The sequence below is a fragment of the Danio rerio genome, chromosome 15 (genome assembly GCF_052040795.2).
Source record: "Danio rerio strain M-AB ecotype USA chromosome 15, GRCz13ab, whole genome shotgun sequence".
In the NCBI taxonomy this organism is placed as follows: domain Eukaryota; kingdom Metazoa; phylum Chordata; class Actinopteri; order Cypriniformes; family Danionidae; genus Danio; species Danio rerio.
Window position 1 is genome coordinate 12482330 of NC_141035.1, and position 17671 is coordinate 12500000.

Genomic DNA, 17671 nt, shown 5'->3' on the forward strand with positions numbered 1-17671 from the left:
ATAATAAATTATATATATATTATGGGTGGAGCCGAACCGGAATACGGTATTCGGAAAAGCAGGAATAGCGTGTTTTTACGAATACTTATGTCAAACAATACTTGATAAATTATTTGTATTTCGGAACAAGAAAAACATTATATCAAAAAGCTGCGTTTCCTCATGAGACCGCACTGCATGCCCGCGTGAGTGAGTGAGTTAGTGAGTGAGACGTTCAGGAGTCGGTGGGCGGGGTGGGGCCGGGGTAAGGAGACTGAGCAGGCTGCTTCTCTATACAGCAACAGAGAAGGCTTGGCAGAGCGAAAAATACTTTTCTGCATTACTATTTTTGTTTATTTTATCATACTAAAATAACACGTGACAGAAGTTCACTCAAAAGTGAATGTTCTTTCTGTTATTAATTACTAACACTCCCGTCATTCCTACTACTTTCAGAGCATAAATTTTGATATTTTACCATATGAAAATGCAATGCAGTTATGAAAATTGAGAAATTAAAGCAATACAGAGATCTGGTCCCGCGTCAGGTCAGGGTGCACCTGTAACCTTAAAAACGCAGACGCGGCGGAGGCGCACTAAACTCACATAGGAAAGAACTGGGCATTCAATTCATGTTTTAGTGAAATAATTCTTTAAATACAGCTCTTTTGATCTCTAAAGGGGAAAAAAGCAAAATAAATTTGTCGTTAAATTAATTTTAGCAAAGACGCAACTGCCTGTCATTTTCATATTCGTTTTTCAGTTAGGGATTTGGTCTATTAGAGTAACCTAATAAAATTGTTTTGTTGAACATTGTAGTCTACACAATAATCGATATTATAATTTATTATATACATTAGCTATTATTAAAACTAAACTATACAATTGATTAAACAAAACCCTTTTTAATGTTTGCTTTCATTTTGACACCGCTAACAGTTGTAATAAGAAACATCACATTATGCAGAAGCATGCAGTCTCAAGTTAAAAACACCTTTTGAGTTTAAAGATGATCAGCCTGCCAAGTCAAGTTTACAGTGTCATAAATGAAATGGGTAGCGTGAGTAAAGGGGGATTTGCCCAGCACACAACCTCATGCGCTGCAGGTAGGCTGAATGATAATCTTTAAAAATATATAGGCTATGCAATACAAAACTTTAAACATTTAATTATTTTTTAATGAAAAGAAAAGAAATCAGGAGAGTAAAATATAATTTAAACCACTGGTCTGGCGCTGATACTTTATTGTTTGTATCCAGAAGAAGGGGAAAAAAGCAGATGAAAACCTGGCTGGGGAGACGGCGATAACATATCAGTTCTTCAGCAAAGATCACGACATCATTGTGAGGCGTTTATCATACAACGCAGTTCGTGTTTATAATCATTAATATTAACTAGTATTAATTCTCTCTCTAGACTTAGTTTTAGGGCTTGTTCTTGTCGGCGCAATATAGCCTCGGCTTATTGCACGTACGAATCCGATTGTGAAGAATGATTAAGCGCTTGCATTTTTTATTGCATCCTTTTCGCAAGTTATTCATTTGTTTTGTTTTTTAAGTGGTGGGAACATTATTTACTGGCAAACATGTTTCTCGATCTCGTACATCAACAAATAATGTAGCCTACTTAAGTTAATTTACCTTTTATGTAAATATTAAGGAATAACCGAATTTAATATTAATAAATAAAACATCCGTATAAACGTACATGTTTATTTTTGAACTTTCGTTAATAAAACAACACAAAACTGTTTATAAATATTGTAGTTAAATATTAAATTACTTTAACTGCTTGAAACTGTATAATAATAACAATTAAACGTTACTTTTTTAAGAACTTAACAAATAGTCTAAATGGCACTTTACTAATCAGTGTAATAACAATATAAATATTAATAATTATAAGTAAAAAGAAAATATTAACCTAGTAACAATATAAGTCAGATGTTTAAAAAAACAGCGTAGTTTCTCTCCACCTTTTGTAGTCATATTTTAAATTATTTGCCAGAAAAACTAACATGTTGACTTTGTCCGGTTTAAGTGAAGAATGGAGTTATAATGTTTCCAGCAATACACTGTCAGACGGTGTGCTTGTAGCGATAATGCACAGACAGGCTACTTTTTCACAACCATGCGAGAGAGGGCTTCTCCTTCTGTTCCGCCGCCCGCAACGCAGGTTTCTCTACTCTGCGGAGCGGCGCGTTCTTAAGTAGTTACCAAATAGCCTATGCTCAATTTCTCGTCAATGTCTTCCATTTATCACTTTCTCTTTTGTATCTGGCCATTTTTGCAAATGCCTCTGCCATGCCTGGCTGAGCTGGGCTTCTGCGTTTAGAAGACAGGAGTTGATTAAGCCTACATGGCTTTTTTTCCCTCACCGTCAATCGCCACTAGCTTGCATGGTTCGGGACCCGTGGATCTGCGTATCGATGGATTTGCTCCTCAGTGTTTGGACTCTCAGCACTCAGCAGTGAATATTAAAACACACTTTACTTAAAACCCCCATACAAAAAGCTTAATCCAAATTGATTCGTTCACCTTTCTCGGTCGGCACGAATCCAAAATGTTCCCAGATGTAAGAGTTTGTTTTCTAACAAGATTCATGGTTGAACTTGAACTTGCTGAATCGCGCCTAATGTTATATTCTAACAGATATGTAATACTTGGCAGCATAACAGTAATTTGTGTTTTAAAGTGCGTGACTTCACGTACTACGGCCGGTGGCAATGGACAACCGAGGTGGCAATGACCACCGCGGTGACGCGGTTGTCATGGTGACCGTCACAGCCCTAGTTTTAATTATATATATATATATATATATATATATATATATATATATATATATATATATATATATATATATATATATATATATATATATATATATATATATATATATATAAAATATCGCAATATATATCGCAGGGGAAAAAAATATCGCAATGTCAATTTTTTCCAATATCGTGCAGCCCTAATATATATATATATATATATATATATATATATATAATATGTACGGCGGTGACGTGGGTGTCACAGTGACCGTCACAGCCCTGGTCTTAAGTATATATATAAAAAAATATCGCAATGTCATTTTTTTTTCAATATCGTGCAGCCCTTATAAATATATATATTAAAAAAAATTGACATTGCGATATTTTTTTATATATATACTTAAGACCAGGGCTGTGACGGTCACCGTGACACCCACCATATATATAATTGTTTTATACAGTTTGCTTATAATTAGATATCTACTATATGTATTTAATAGTTTAGAATTTTTATTATTCTTTGAACAGATTATTAAAAGGCCTATATTAACTGTGTGTACTTGAACATCCTTTCATTATCAAACACGGTATGTTTCACCTGCTTTCTTTCGCTTAAAGTTATTTTTGTTAATATGGTTTAATTATATATTTTTTTACGGTAAGATTGCTTTAATGGGAGATTACTCCCCGTTTATGTGTAGTTCACTGGTTATCTGGGACTTTTAGCCTGGACCAATTACTGTGCATATTTTAGACACATGACAATAATTCTTTTTAAAATGTAATGTTTTTTAAAGAAAAGTTTTTTTTGAATTAAAAAGTGCACCTATAACGCTATATTTTCCTTGTTTTTACACATAAAAATTTGTGGCTAAGAAATACTTATTTGGTGTGATCAGAGATAAATTTTAACTTTTGAGCCCTGAAAAGTCGTGTGAAATAAAACTGGTTCCATTGTGACACAACGGATTTGCTCATGCACACTGATCAAGCTCATACACAATACACACAAGAATTTAAATGAATGAGAAGGCATGTGAACATAACAGAACATCTATCAAGTCATTTTAGCATGTTAACGTCAAATTTATGCATATAAAATACATTTTCCCCACAAGAAAAGTGTGGCTAGTGAAAATGGCTAGTAACGTTGGAAATCTACTAGCCACAGTGGCTGGTGATCAAAAAAGTTAATGTCAAGCTCTGAACACGGACATGTGCATTTTTCAGAAAATAACCTATTTATTTAATTTAAAAATATGTTAGGCCTATATTTATTTATATAGGCTATATAAATAAAATATTTTATTTATTTATTTAAACTAGCTTACATTAAATTACAACCTGTATTTTACCATTCGGTTTGGCATTAAAGAATTATTGAACAGATTATTAATAACTTATCAAAGAACAATTTACCGAGCTCAGTGAAAAGTTTTAGGTCAAATAGGCTATGTAATATTAGAGCAACATTGCCGACTCACTGCAACAATGTGTAAATTGAAACTTTTATCAGAAAACAATAAACACATATGACAAGCGCAACATTGTGATAGATCTTAGCAAATACAAATGTGACACCAGTGTTTCCTCTAGGATTTTTTCCAGCTGTGGCGGCAGACTTTGTTGGGCATTTTACACAGATCTATCACTATATGTGGCGCTATTTTATTGACAAATATACGCTGCTCAAGTGCAGATTTTCTTGCGCGCCCTCAAATAAACGCGGCTGAAGTGTTATTTAGTGCGTTTATGTACAGAGTATGTCTCCAGCATTTATTAGATTTGCTAGGAATATTTATGAATGTCTCTGATAGACTTGCGGAGCGGACCGCGCCATTAATGGGTCCTGAAGTAAAGTGAAACGATCATTATATGCAGAGCCACAGACCTTTATCTATAAATAAAGTATAAGTATGGAAACAGTTCATCAAAACTGAAAGCTACGCTGTGTTTGCTGGCCTCACACATCATGCACCTGTCAGTCAGCACGTCGCCTCAAAGGGTTAAACAGAACGTACAGCACTACTACGGTCACAGAAAAGTTTACGCTGTTATAATTCATTTAACTTTTAATACGTTTTCAGTGCGATTTTAACCCGCTATTTAAAAAAACGACTGAATATTTTGAATAAGAAGCTGTAATGTAGCTGTGGCAGGATGAATTTTGATTCCCCGCCATGGAAGAATGAATGTAGCAGAAGCCATGGACACTGTTGATGATTACTTTTGTAATTGATTAGACCTGGGGTCTGTCCTTCGTACCTCGCTTAAATGATCTAAGATGATTTGGCAGATCCTAGATCTTTTCATCTCGATAACTGATCTTTCACTAATTTGGTTCTTCAAACAAGTTCACGAATCAGATTAGAATACCTGGATAAACTGATCTGAAATCGCTGCGTGTGTTGTGAAGGACAGACCTATCGATCCTCGAAATCATGATCAGCAATGCAATGATTGGCTGACGGCACAGTAGCGTAATGACATCATCTGATTAATATTCAATTATCCATGTGAGCAAAATTGCATCAAATTAGCAGTAAACGGTTTGTAAAATACGACACGCAATAACCTTCCACATTTGTTGTGGGCTGCAGGCTTTACACTTTCATGTGTCGAGTATTCATCATGTATTTCAATGCATATCAGTGTATTTAATTCTACATTTAGAAAAGATTTTCTTTATTATAGTAGCTGTTTTTTTTAATCGGTGTAAAGAATAAAAGATAAGAAAGGGTGCGTTTGTGACCGATTAATGCTATCAGTTAAACGATTAAAATTATTATTTTATATATTTTTAGTTTGACTGCATAAGGGGCATCTTTTGCACGCGACTCATCCCAGAGCAGCAGTTTGTGTTGTCAAGACAACTAGAGAGAACTTTTAAAGAGCATGGTTTCCGTTACATTCATTCTTCCATGGCGGGGACCAGTTATTGTTGTTGTTGTTTTTAATAGCGGATTATAATCGCATCAAAATGTATTAAAAGGTAAGTAGATTATAACAGCGCAAACTTTTCTGTCGCCGTATAGTGCTGTGCGCTATCTGTTTAATCCTTTGGGGTTACGTGCTGACTGACTGACTGACAGGTGCACGATGCGTAAGGCCAGCAAACACGCCGAAGCTTTCAGTTAAGATGAACACAGTTTCTATAGTTATACTTTATTTATAGATAAAGTATGACTCTGCATATAATCACTTTATCTTGCTGGAGTTTATAGCCGTTTCACTTTACTTCAGGACGCATTAACACCGCTCTGATGGTCTAATCGCTGTTTTAAGTTATCCAGAGCTGTATGAATGTAAAAATCTTTAATATCACAATATTATTAAATATTACAATTGTAACATTATAGACAGCAACACTTTTGCACTGTCGATACCCAGCTGATTCAGTCATTTCATAAGAGGACCGCGCTTCTTCTCTTCTTTTTTCCTTGTCAGCATAAAGGCAGTGAGGTGCGCCTCGTGTTTTTGGAATGAAAAAAGCATGTTAGCGGTGGTGCTTGTTTAACTGCAAGACATACCTAACTTGCGGGGCGATAACGTATAACCCGTGGCTACAGACAGATTTGCCAAAGAAACAAAATGGAAGAAAAATATTGCTGTTTGAAACGTGTTGATGCCAAAAAAGCGCTGATGTTGACCTGGATCTGCATCATAAACGCAACAAATAGGCTTTACCTTTTATTTTACAGCTTATAAAGCATGTATGCACATTAATGCCATATCATATTTAAACAACAAAACTGTTTACAAAAAGTCAACATATGTCTTTTCATCACGGAGCGCGCGCACTTAAACAGTGAGGGAAAGAAAGGAAACCATATAGCAAGACATAATCTTTAAAATAATGATTTCTATTAAAAATGTAAAAAGGTTTTGTGATTATAATAACAACGGGGCATTAGATAAATGCATATTTTTCGTGGAGCGAGCGATTTGAGAAAGTCTGCTATTTTATTTGACGGAAGACAAAAATATGATTGGAAAAAAGTTTATATCAATAAGTTTTCTCTTTGCACCACCAGGTGGCAGTCTTTGTACTTTCATTTCGGGGGTGCAGATTGCAAATTTTATTAATATATATATATATATACATATATATATATATATATATACACACAAAAGTTCTGTCTGGTTCTCAATTCTGATTGGCTGATAGCCGTGCGATATTCTGCAATATCAGAACTCCTACAGCCTCTTTACCCTTTGTGTATTACTCCGCCCACATACAGCCAGCAAAAAGCAGACACTACAGGTCTAAAGTTCTAAAGATGCTTGCTCAAATGTTTTAACTGTCAGCTTATGATTTGAATCCACTGAGGAAGAAAGTACAAAAGGGTTTTTGAAACTCTCCTTGTTTCATTTTGTTTTTATATACACAATTATGCTGTCAAACTGTTGTATAAACGCAATATCACACTCGTAGCAGTACGATATGGATATTGGCACTGGTGGGGGCACTAAGGCAACGCACGTCTTCCACCATTGCTGATATACAGCCATATCGCACTGCTACTCGTGTGATATTGTTCATATATATATATATATATATATATATATATATATATATATATATATATATATATATATATATATATATATATATATATATATATATAAAATAGTTACTATTTTCCCAAGTTTATATAACTACTACTGTAAGAACATATCAGCATTTGGTACATACTTTCAGTATTTTCTTTGCATGAACTGAGCCGATCTAATCTAATCTAAACTGTTTATATGAATTGAGCCTGCTGCCGAGCAGGTTTGTTCTACCGGAACTGTTGCTATGACAACAAAACTCTCGGATCAGCTTTGAAGAACGAAACGATCCTGGATCGTGTCAAATCATCAACATCCAAGTCCAGCTAACTGAGTAATCCATGTACAAAGAACGGACCCCTGAAGCCGCACCGTGCTTACTAAACAAAACATTGGAAAACTTCACCACGCATAAACGGTCACGTGCGTGCTGCGAGTTCTTCATCCACATCCCGTCTAAAAGGACTGAAATGCACCCTTGTTTCTATGCATAGATAAATATAATTTCATTTGCTTTCATCCACGTGTATTATATCCATTCTGCGGCAGTCCCGTGGATCGAGGATAACGGCATGAACCCAAAGCCACAATCAAATCCTGTCCCGCGCCGCACTGTAGCAGTGTCTTGTTTGAAATAATTTTGGTCTCAGCGCCTATTTAGCTGTAAGAGCGTGGTGATTTGCATTGGTTTGAATTATTATCCAATATCAAGGGTAATGCAAATACAGTAGGTACTTAAATAAGTTAAAAAAACAGCCGAAAGGTTATGTATGTGTGTATGTATATATATATATATATATATATATATATATATATATATATATATATATATGTATGTATGTATGTATGTATGTATGTATGTATGTATGTATGTTAGGGATGTAACGGTATCAGAATTTCACGGTACGGTAATACCTCGGTATCAATGTCACGGTACGGTATTTATTGAATCATTTACAGGAAAAAACAAAACTTATGACAATACTCCAAAAAAGTGCCAAAAGTGTCAATGACATACAAATTAGCCATCTATCTGTAAGCTTTGAAACAGGAACTTCAATTTTAATAACAAAAAAAATATTAAACCATGTAAAAAAAAATAAAGTTTTTAATTTAGTATTGTTGAAAACTCATCACATTCAACATTTAATCACTCACTAACTTAGATAGAGATGGGTTTAAAGGAAAATTATCATATAAATATAATCTGGTAAAAGCTGGTATCTCTGGGCATTTACAATGTCCCCTGCAACAGAAAAAAAACCTCTCATTTGGGACTGAGGTTTCTGGGACAAGAGAGATATGACTTATATGACTTATTTCTCGAGCGCCGAAAACGGAGCGTTTCGAAAACGCTGGAGAGGCTGTTTTCATTCTGAAAAGCTGCTGCTCCGTCTCAGTGTGGATGGGGAAAGACGGAGACATCTGAAAACGGAGGCGGGGCTGCAAACGTTCGCCTATCTGATTGGGGCTTTTCCTCAATATTAAGTAGCCTAACACAGTTCAGTCTCGCATCCTCTTCTTGTAAGTTAAGACGTCGCAAGTTTGATCAAGGCTGCAGTCTCCCCCTTCTCAGTTTGATATGGAAAACATACCGAGGACACGGGTAAATCTTTAAAGGGAACAGTGTACTTTATAACTTCATTCACATCACCTTGGCTACGTTGTTTCACTTTCTCAACAATAAAATGTAAACATGATTTAAGGAACTGCCTATTTCCTTTTTAATATTAGAAAACTTAACAGACAGCAGAAATGTTGAGGCGTCGTGCTGCATATATGAGCGTCATCTTCACTGTGTGGAAATTTATAACAAAACGGAGCCGATAACAACTAACGTTACCTCCTTTCAATTTCAGTGAAAATACCAAACGCACCCTCTATTTTGCTGAATATCAGTTTTAATAATCGATAATTATAAAAGTATAACATACAATAAGTTTATACATTGTAGGAAATAAAGGCAAGCGATCAGTCAATGTACCTGTATTAATCATTAACTTATCTCTGCGCTTAACCAAAACATGTTACCCGTGAACAAGTAACTTAATAGATTCCAATGACCAAAGTCAGGGAATTGGCCTATGTCGTTAGATAAAGACAACAACATGAATGAAATATCACGTTTAGCAAATATAGTGAGATTAGATCCAGCGGGAGATGCTTGATGAGAAGTCCGACAAGCAGAGCTCTCATCTGGGTAGAAATGCTGGAGCGCTTGCCTGAGAGTGTCTGTGGTCACGTGATGTGCGTTTTCAGCGTTTTGGTGTGGACGGAGAGCAGTTCAGAAACGCTGGGTAAAACGCGAGTGTGGACGCGGATCGTTTTCATTCTAAAACGCCGTTTTAAAACTAAAACACACTAGTGTAAACGGGGCCTCAGAGTTTTACAGCTCTTTTTGATCCCCGCTTCTAGCAGCACACTCCATTTCCGCATTACTGGATCTGTAGCGACAACAGACCGCAAGGGATGATGGGAATTGTAGTTTTCGCTACCTCCCGTTCGCTTCATTCGCCTGAGCAAATTTTCTCAGACCTATAGTTTTACCGAGTCATGCGACTTCGGTAATATCGAAAAAAATGAATATTGCGGTATGACGGTATTTACAATACCGTTACATCCCTAATGTATGTATATGTATGTATGTATGTATGTATGTATGTATGTATGTATGTATGTATATATATATATATATATATATATATATATATATATATATATATATATATATATATATATATATGTATATATGTATATATATGTATATATGTATATACATCAATCAAAATGCTCCCCATCACCCCACGCCCTTGAATATGTTTACCAACTCTAGGGCTGTAACGATACACCAAACCCACGATTCGGTTCGTATCACGATATTTGACCCACGATTCGATTCGTATCATGATTTTTTATTTTATTTTTTTCGTGTGGGGTGGGAAAAAAAAAAGATTTTTAAAACTATTTTTAATTAAATAACATTTGAAAAATCTTTATAAACTAAACATCAAAGAACAATATTAACTATGCAAATTATTAACAATATAAATAGCCATATATAAAATAAATAAATAGCCAAAGCTATATCACTTCTGTTTTCTTTGTAACAAAATACTGTTGAAAAACCAAACTAAACTCCATTGTTTAGATGGTTCAAGCATGTTAAAAATTATTTTTCAGTCAAGTTCTCTTGCATAGAAAAAGTAAATTAAATAGCTAGGGATGCTCATTTCGTTAATTTTGCTAACCGACAACCGCCGCTCATTAATCGGTTATTAACGGTTAACTGGTCGGATTACTATTAATTTTATATTAAACAAATTGACGTGTCTATTTTGTGTATGACACATTAAATATTGCATTTTAAAATACTGATTTATTTTTATATATTAATAGCGGAACAGAACAACAGAGCATCTTCACGCACCTGGAGTATTAAGCACAGAAGAGCAGAATAATCTAAATAAAATGAATAAAATAAATAGGACTGCCCTAAATTATTTTCACTTAAATAAATAATTTATTTTACAAAACGAAAATACTGACTGATTCTTTTTAATAACCGGCATAGGCTTTTTTTCCAATCATATGTTTATTTCTTCCGTCAAATAAAAATCGCAGACTTCCTCAAATTGCTTGCTCCATGGAAAATATGCATTTATTTAATGCCCCGCTGTTATTATTATAATCACAAAACCTTTTACATTTTAATAGAAATCCTTATTTTAAAGATTATGTCCTGATATAGCCTATGGTTTCCTCTCTCTCCCTCGCGGTTCAAGTGCGCGCACTGCATGATGAAAAGACAACAACACGCGCGCATATGTAGACTTTTTGTAAACAGTTTGTTTAAATATGATATTGCATTAATCTGGTACATGCTTTAAGCTGTAAAATAAAAAGTAAAGCCTATTTGTTGCGTTTATTACGCAGATCCAGGTCAACATAAGCGTTGGTTTAGTATCAACAGGTCTGTATCAAACAGCAATATTCTTCTTCCATTTTGCTTCTTTAGCAAATGTATCTGTAGGCACGGGTTATACGTTATCATCCCGCAAATTAAGTATGCCTTGCAGTTAAAAAAGTGGCCGAAAACAAGGCGCACCTTACTGCCTTTATGTTGACAAGGAAAAAAGAAGAGGCGCGGTCCTCTTATAAACGACTGAATCAGCTGGGTATCGACAGTGCAAAAGTGTTGCTGTCTGTTGTTACAATTGCAATATTTAATACTATTGTGATATTCAAGATTTGTATATTCATACAGCTCTGGATAACTTAAAACAACGATCAGACCTTCAGAGCGGTGTTAATGCGTCCTGAAGTAAAGCAAAACGGCTATAAACTCCAGCAAGATAGAGTGATTATATGCAGAGCCATATACCTTTATCTCTAAATAAAGTAGGCTATAACTATAAAAACTGTGTTTATTTTAACTTAAAGCTTCGTCGTGTTTTCTGACCTCATGCACCTGTCAGTCAGCACTCTCAAAGGTTCAAACAGAAAGCGCACAGCACGGTTACAGAAAAGTTTGGCTGTTACCTGACATCTGGTGAACGCCCATCCCTCTCTGCGCAGCCACATTAACAGTGTGAGCAAGTCATCGTATATGCGCTGAAAATCCGGCCGCTTTGACAGCATTGGCAATGTTTCTGACGTTGTCGGTTGTCAAGCGGGGTTAAGTCTGTTTTGTTTTTGATATTCTTGACACATTCAGACGGCCCCTTACTTAGAGCTCCGTGCGAGCTCTCCCGGCTAAATATTGCGAGGGCTTAAACGGAGCAGTGTTTGTAATGTCGATCGAAAAAAAAGTGTTAATTAGCTCAACTTTTGCAGGCACGCGTGACGTTATTGGAAAGGTTTCACGGGGTGGGTGTGTCGCGATTCTTCCTTATCACACCGCGACACAGGATCGTAGATCTGAGTGTCGCGATTTCGATTTTATATCGTGTATCGTTACAGCCCTAACCAACTCCCATTCAATAAAAGCACAAAAGCCATATTAGAGGTGTGAACCTATACTGGTCTCACGGTTTGGTTCGGTTACGATTATCATGCCATCGATTTGGTTCAATTTGATATCTCTGTGCATCATGGTGCATTGACGAAGCTTTCCATATACAGTGTTATATTTTAGATGGGAGGCTATAACAAGCTGTTTGTATAAACACACAGACACACAGCACCACACTGTCTCTCATTCAAACACATACACAAATATTGACAGCACCAAACAAGTAAACAAATAAACAAACGCACACACACACACACACACACACACTTAAGCCCTCGCAACGGAGAGCTCGCGCTGAGCTAAGCAGAAAAATGAAAAAAAGCACTTTTCCGACGGTCCCTTACTGAGAGCTCCTCTCAGCGCGAACTCTCCCGGCTAAATCCTAACAGATTGCGAGGGCTCAAACAGAGCAGTGCTCGTAATGTCGAGCAAAAAAAAAAGACAGACAGCTGTGAAATATAACCAGCTTTGTCTTTTTGTAGGAAACACACTTTAGATCTTTTTAGGGTAAGAGGATTTTGAGTTATTGCCGTTTATAACTGAATGTGTATCAGTAATATCGAAAACAAAACCAACTGAACCGCGCTCATTTCTGACGCCCCCCTGGATATACAGCGGCCTTAGCATTTGCCTATGGTGCCTAAGCCACGGGCCGGCCCTGAGTTGGCTGAGTGTTGTAAATACCCGCACTCACCTCCCTCGCGACAGAGTGCATAGTAGATAAATGACGTCAGTACATAATAACCGGTTATGATTATTACTGAACCAATACCGAATTGTCCGCGTCTGCATCGCTGTGCACCGAAGAAACAATTAATTTTGACACCCTAAGCCATATATAGGAAATAACAAGAGTTGACAAATGAAATCTTTTTATTATTAATAAAAAATTATAATCCACACTGGAAATGGGGGTGCCTGTGTGTTTTGAGGGAGTCTAATAAATAATGAACGTGACAAAAACTGTCTGCTAACGCACACAGTTAATGTTAATTAATAAAATAAAGATAAATAATAAAAGCAGTGTATCAAAGGCCCTTAAAAAATGTTTAACTCAACAATGAAACATCAAACGTAGCTAAAAGATTTTACATTGTCAATCAAATGAACTTAAACAATTGAAAAATGCAACATATTTGTTTGGGCTCGAACTACAAAACTAAATGTAAAAAAAAAAAGTTGCTTAAGTTGCACACTAGTCAACATTTCATGTATAAATATCATTGTTACCGTATTGTATAAATATTATTGTCACTTTAAGCCTTTTCAATTCAATTCAGCTTTATTTGTATAGCGCTTTTACAATGTAGATTGTGTCAAAGCAGCTTCACATAAATGGTCATAGTAACTGGAACAGTGTGGTTCAGGTTTTAGTGTTTAAGTTCAGTTCAGTTCAGTTTAGCTCAGTTCAGTGTGATTTAATCATTACTGAGAGTTCAAACACTGAAGAGCCAATTCATCGATGCGTAGCTCTACCAATCCTGAACCATGTGAGGCAGTGGCGACAGCGGAGAGGGAAAAAAAACTTCACCTGATGGGAGTGAAGAAAAAAAACCTTGAGAGAACCAGTCTTTTGACTGAGTGCATCTTAAAATACATGAATGACACTCCTCATTGAGCTTGAGAAGCAGACATTCTTTATAATTTGTAAAATAAAGACTTGCAGGTTAAGGAAACAGCATAGGAGGAAGTTGCTGCGGGCCATGGTGCAGATTCAAAGTAAAAAAAATAAAAGTATATTTATATGGACAGTAGGGATGTAACGGTATCAGAATTTCACGGTACGGTAATACCTCGGTATGAATGTCACGGTACGGTATTTATTGAATCATTTACAGGAAAAAACAAAACTTATGAAAATTCTCCAAAAAAGTGCCAAAAGTGTCAATGACATACAAATTAGCCATCTATCTGTAAGCTTTGAAACAGGAACTTCAATTTTAATAACAAAAAATTATTAAACCATGTAAAAACAATAAAGTTTCAATTTAGTATTGTTGAAAACTCATCACATTCAACATTTAATCACACTCAGCCCATCTACACAGATGAGAGCTCTGCTAGTCGGACTTCTCATCAAGCATCTCCCGCTGGATCTAATCTCACTATATTTATTAAACGGGATATTTCATTTATCTTGTTGTCTTTATCTAACGACATATTCCCTGACTTTGGTCATTGGAATCTATTACTTGTTCTCAGGTAACGTGTTTTGGCTGAGCGCAAAGATAAGTTAATGATTAATGTAACCACGTACATTCTGTATATTGACTGATCGCTTGCCTTTATTTCCTATAATGTATAAACTTATTGTATGTTATACTTTTAAAATGGCCATTATCGATCATTAAAACTGATACTCAGCAAAAGAGAGGCTGTGTTTCGTATTTTCACTGAAATTGAAAGGAGGCAGTTGTTATCGGCTCCGTTTTGTTATAAATATCCACACAGTGAAGATGACGCTCATCTAATGCAGCACGACGCCTCAACATGTCTGCTGTCTAAGTTGCTAATATTAAAATGAAAATAGGCAGTTCCTTAAATCATGTTTACATTTTATTGTTGATAAAGTGAAACAACGAAGCCAGGGTGATGTGAATGAAGTTATAAAGTACACTGTTCCCTTTGAAGATTTACCCGTGTCCTCGGTATAGTCTGCTTTTCCATATCAAACTGAGAAGAAGAGACTGCAGCCTTGATCAAACTTGCGAAGTCTGAACTTACAAGGAGAGGATGCAGGACTGAACTGTGCGTGTTAGGCTACTTAATATTCAGGAAAAGCCCCAATCAGAGAGTCGAACGTCTGCAGCCCCGCCTCCGTTTTCAGAAGTCTCCGTTTTCCATTATCCACACTGAGACATTATCCACACATTTCGAAACGCTCCGTTTTCGGCGCTCGAGAACTTCGGCGTAGTGTGGACGGTTGGCGTAACCGTAGCAAAACTTATGCGTTTTCAAACTAAAACGCATTAGTGTAAACAGGGCCTTAGAGTTTTCCAGCTCTTTTCATCCCCGCTTCTAGCAGCACACTCCATTTCCGCATTACTGGATCTGTAGCGACAACAGACCGCAAGGGATGATGGTCAAGCATGGGCTGATGGGTATTGTAGTTTTTGCTACCTCCCGTTCGCTTCATTCGCCTAAGCAAATTTTCTCAGAAGACCTATAGTTTTACAGAGTCATGCGACTTTGGTAATATCGAAAAAAATTAATATTGCGGTATGACGGTATTTACAATACCGTTACATCCCTAATGGACAGATAGGTAAAAAGTGTGCAGTAACTGATGTGTTTTATGAACAAATCAAAAAAACACACACATAATTACCACTTGTCAATCACTTTTTCTGCGGGACTCGTGAATAGGCAGTGATCTGTGTCGTTATAATGGCGTCGGTAAAAAAGACGCACAACCAACAGGAACCAGCCAACAGTATCTGAGGTGTTCGCTAAAATGACTAAGTACAAGTGAGTGAAAGATTGAAGCAGTCTACTGATCCTCTGACTGCCTGAACCCGCTGTCTCGAGCCCATGGCTGTGTGTGTGCGTCTGTGTCTGTGTGTGTGTGTGTGTGTCAGAGGTAGAGAGGAAGGAGGGCTGCTCAGAAATGCTACACACCACTGTGGATGTCAAATCGTTGTCGTTCTAAAATGCCATTAAAAAACAAAGACGGTGTAAACAGGGCCTGAGTGTGTACTTTTCGCGAGCGGATTTGCATCGGGGGCGGGCGGAGGATCGCGATGCCGGTGTTGTCTAACGGACGAACCCTAATACGTACATAGCAGAGCTTGCAAAACTGTGTTTTTTTGTCGACAACACAAACGTTGTCAACATAACTCACTGGAAATCCAAAATGCTTACACACCGGCGACTTCATTGAAAAAGGAGAGGAATTAAGCTCTGTCGACGGGTCTCCTGCTTCTGCAGTTCAACAAGCACTTCAACAAGCCTGTTTTTTCCCGCTTGGCAAGACAAGCTGACGTGACATGGGGGCGCGGCAGCATCGACGATTCTATTTTTTGATTCGATAATCGAAATTGAGCATAAATTTCGATCGATTTCGATAAAAAAATCAAAATCGTGACACCCCTAATATATATATATATATATATATATATATATATATATATATATATATATATATATATATATATATATAATATATATATATATAAATATATATATATATATATATATATATATATATATATATATATATATATATATATATTCACTATTTTAAAACTATTTTTCTTTGCTGTGTGTTTTTATTGGTTATGATGCTGTTTGGATGTTTTATTTTTTGCACAATAAATAAATTCGACCGGACCGAATAGAAAGAAATTGTAGGTTTTAAAGATGAATTATTAGTTTTGTGGCAAGGACATAGCTGTTTTTAGAGGGTTAAAATACAGATTAAAAATAAAGTTAGAAGGATTTTATATTAAATATGTTTATTGAATAATATACGTGAATGTTCGCTTGGCTTTCATTTTCATTATCACAAGTAAAGGAGAAGGCTTTTTCACGGCACAGAATATTCTGTATTGAAAGAAATATCTGAAGTTATGTTTTTGCCAACATCAGAGGCATCCATTTTAAAACTCACAGGGTAGCAGACAGAAATGCATGCGGTCATTTTGAGCACTATGGTAGAAACAGGATATGTATGCTGTTTGCATTTTATTCAAAGGTTAAACGCAGTGCCCACACTTTGTGATTACATTTTAGCCTGTGTTTGCTGTTATATAACTTCAAATGGTTGTAATACCATGGCTCAAGTACCAATGTAATACCAAAAGGTTTTACATTAAGGTATATAAATACTGATTCGCGCCAGCTCCGGGCCGCAGCGCACATTACTCTCGGGCCGATTCCGCTTACGGCCGCCGCATGTGGCCCGATTGATTCGGGCATCCAGATCAGTTTTATTACGCATTATGGAATTCACCGCGAGCATAATATGAATGACTGATGACCAGAATTAAGTTCAATATATATGTATATGTTCAATTCGGAAAACCAAAAATCGGATCAGTATATTTTATTTCGGTTTTCCGAAAAACGTCCTGGGACCGTCGGAAAAATCCCATAGACTTAACATTGGACCAAACTTTGTGACCTCATAACTCTGAGTCAGACTGTCACACAGACTTCTAACTGGGCTCATTTAACTCAGACTACCTAACTGAAAATAACTGATGAGCTTTTAACTTTTTAGCCACGCCCTAGCAACCACTTTTGGACCCTAGAAACTGTCCCATAGACTTCCATTGCAAAAGACTCTCATTGACTTAACATGGGATCAAACTTTGTGAGCTCATAACTCTGCATCAGACTGTCCTACAGACTAA

At 36.3% G+C, this 17671-nt stretch overlaps 2 protein-coding genes and 1 long non-coding RNA gene across 3 annotated transcripts in view; 2 read left to right on the forward strand and 1 right to left on the reverse strand.

Annotated features, from left to right (window-relative positions):
- The window catches only part of LOC147840521 (uncharacterized), a 93824-nt gene that overhangs the window by 20970 nt on the left and 55183 nt on the right, over positions 1 to 17671 (forward strand). The window lies entirely within an intron of this gene.
- Positions 1 to 17671, reverse strand: part of LOC147833604 (uncharacterized) — a 77658-nt gene that overhangs the window by 15677 nt on the left and 44310 nt on the right. The window lies entirely within an intron of this gene.
- ndufc2 (NADH:ubiquinone oxidoreductase subunit C2) overlaps positions 1 to 17671 on the forward strand; it is a 39987-nt gene that overhangs the window by 825 nt on the left and 21491 nt on the right.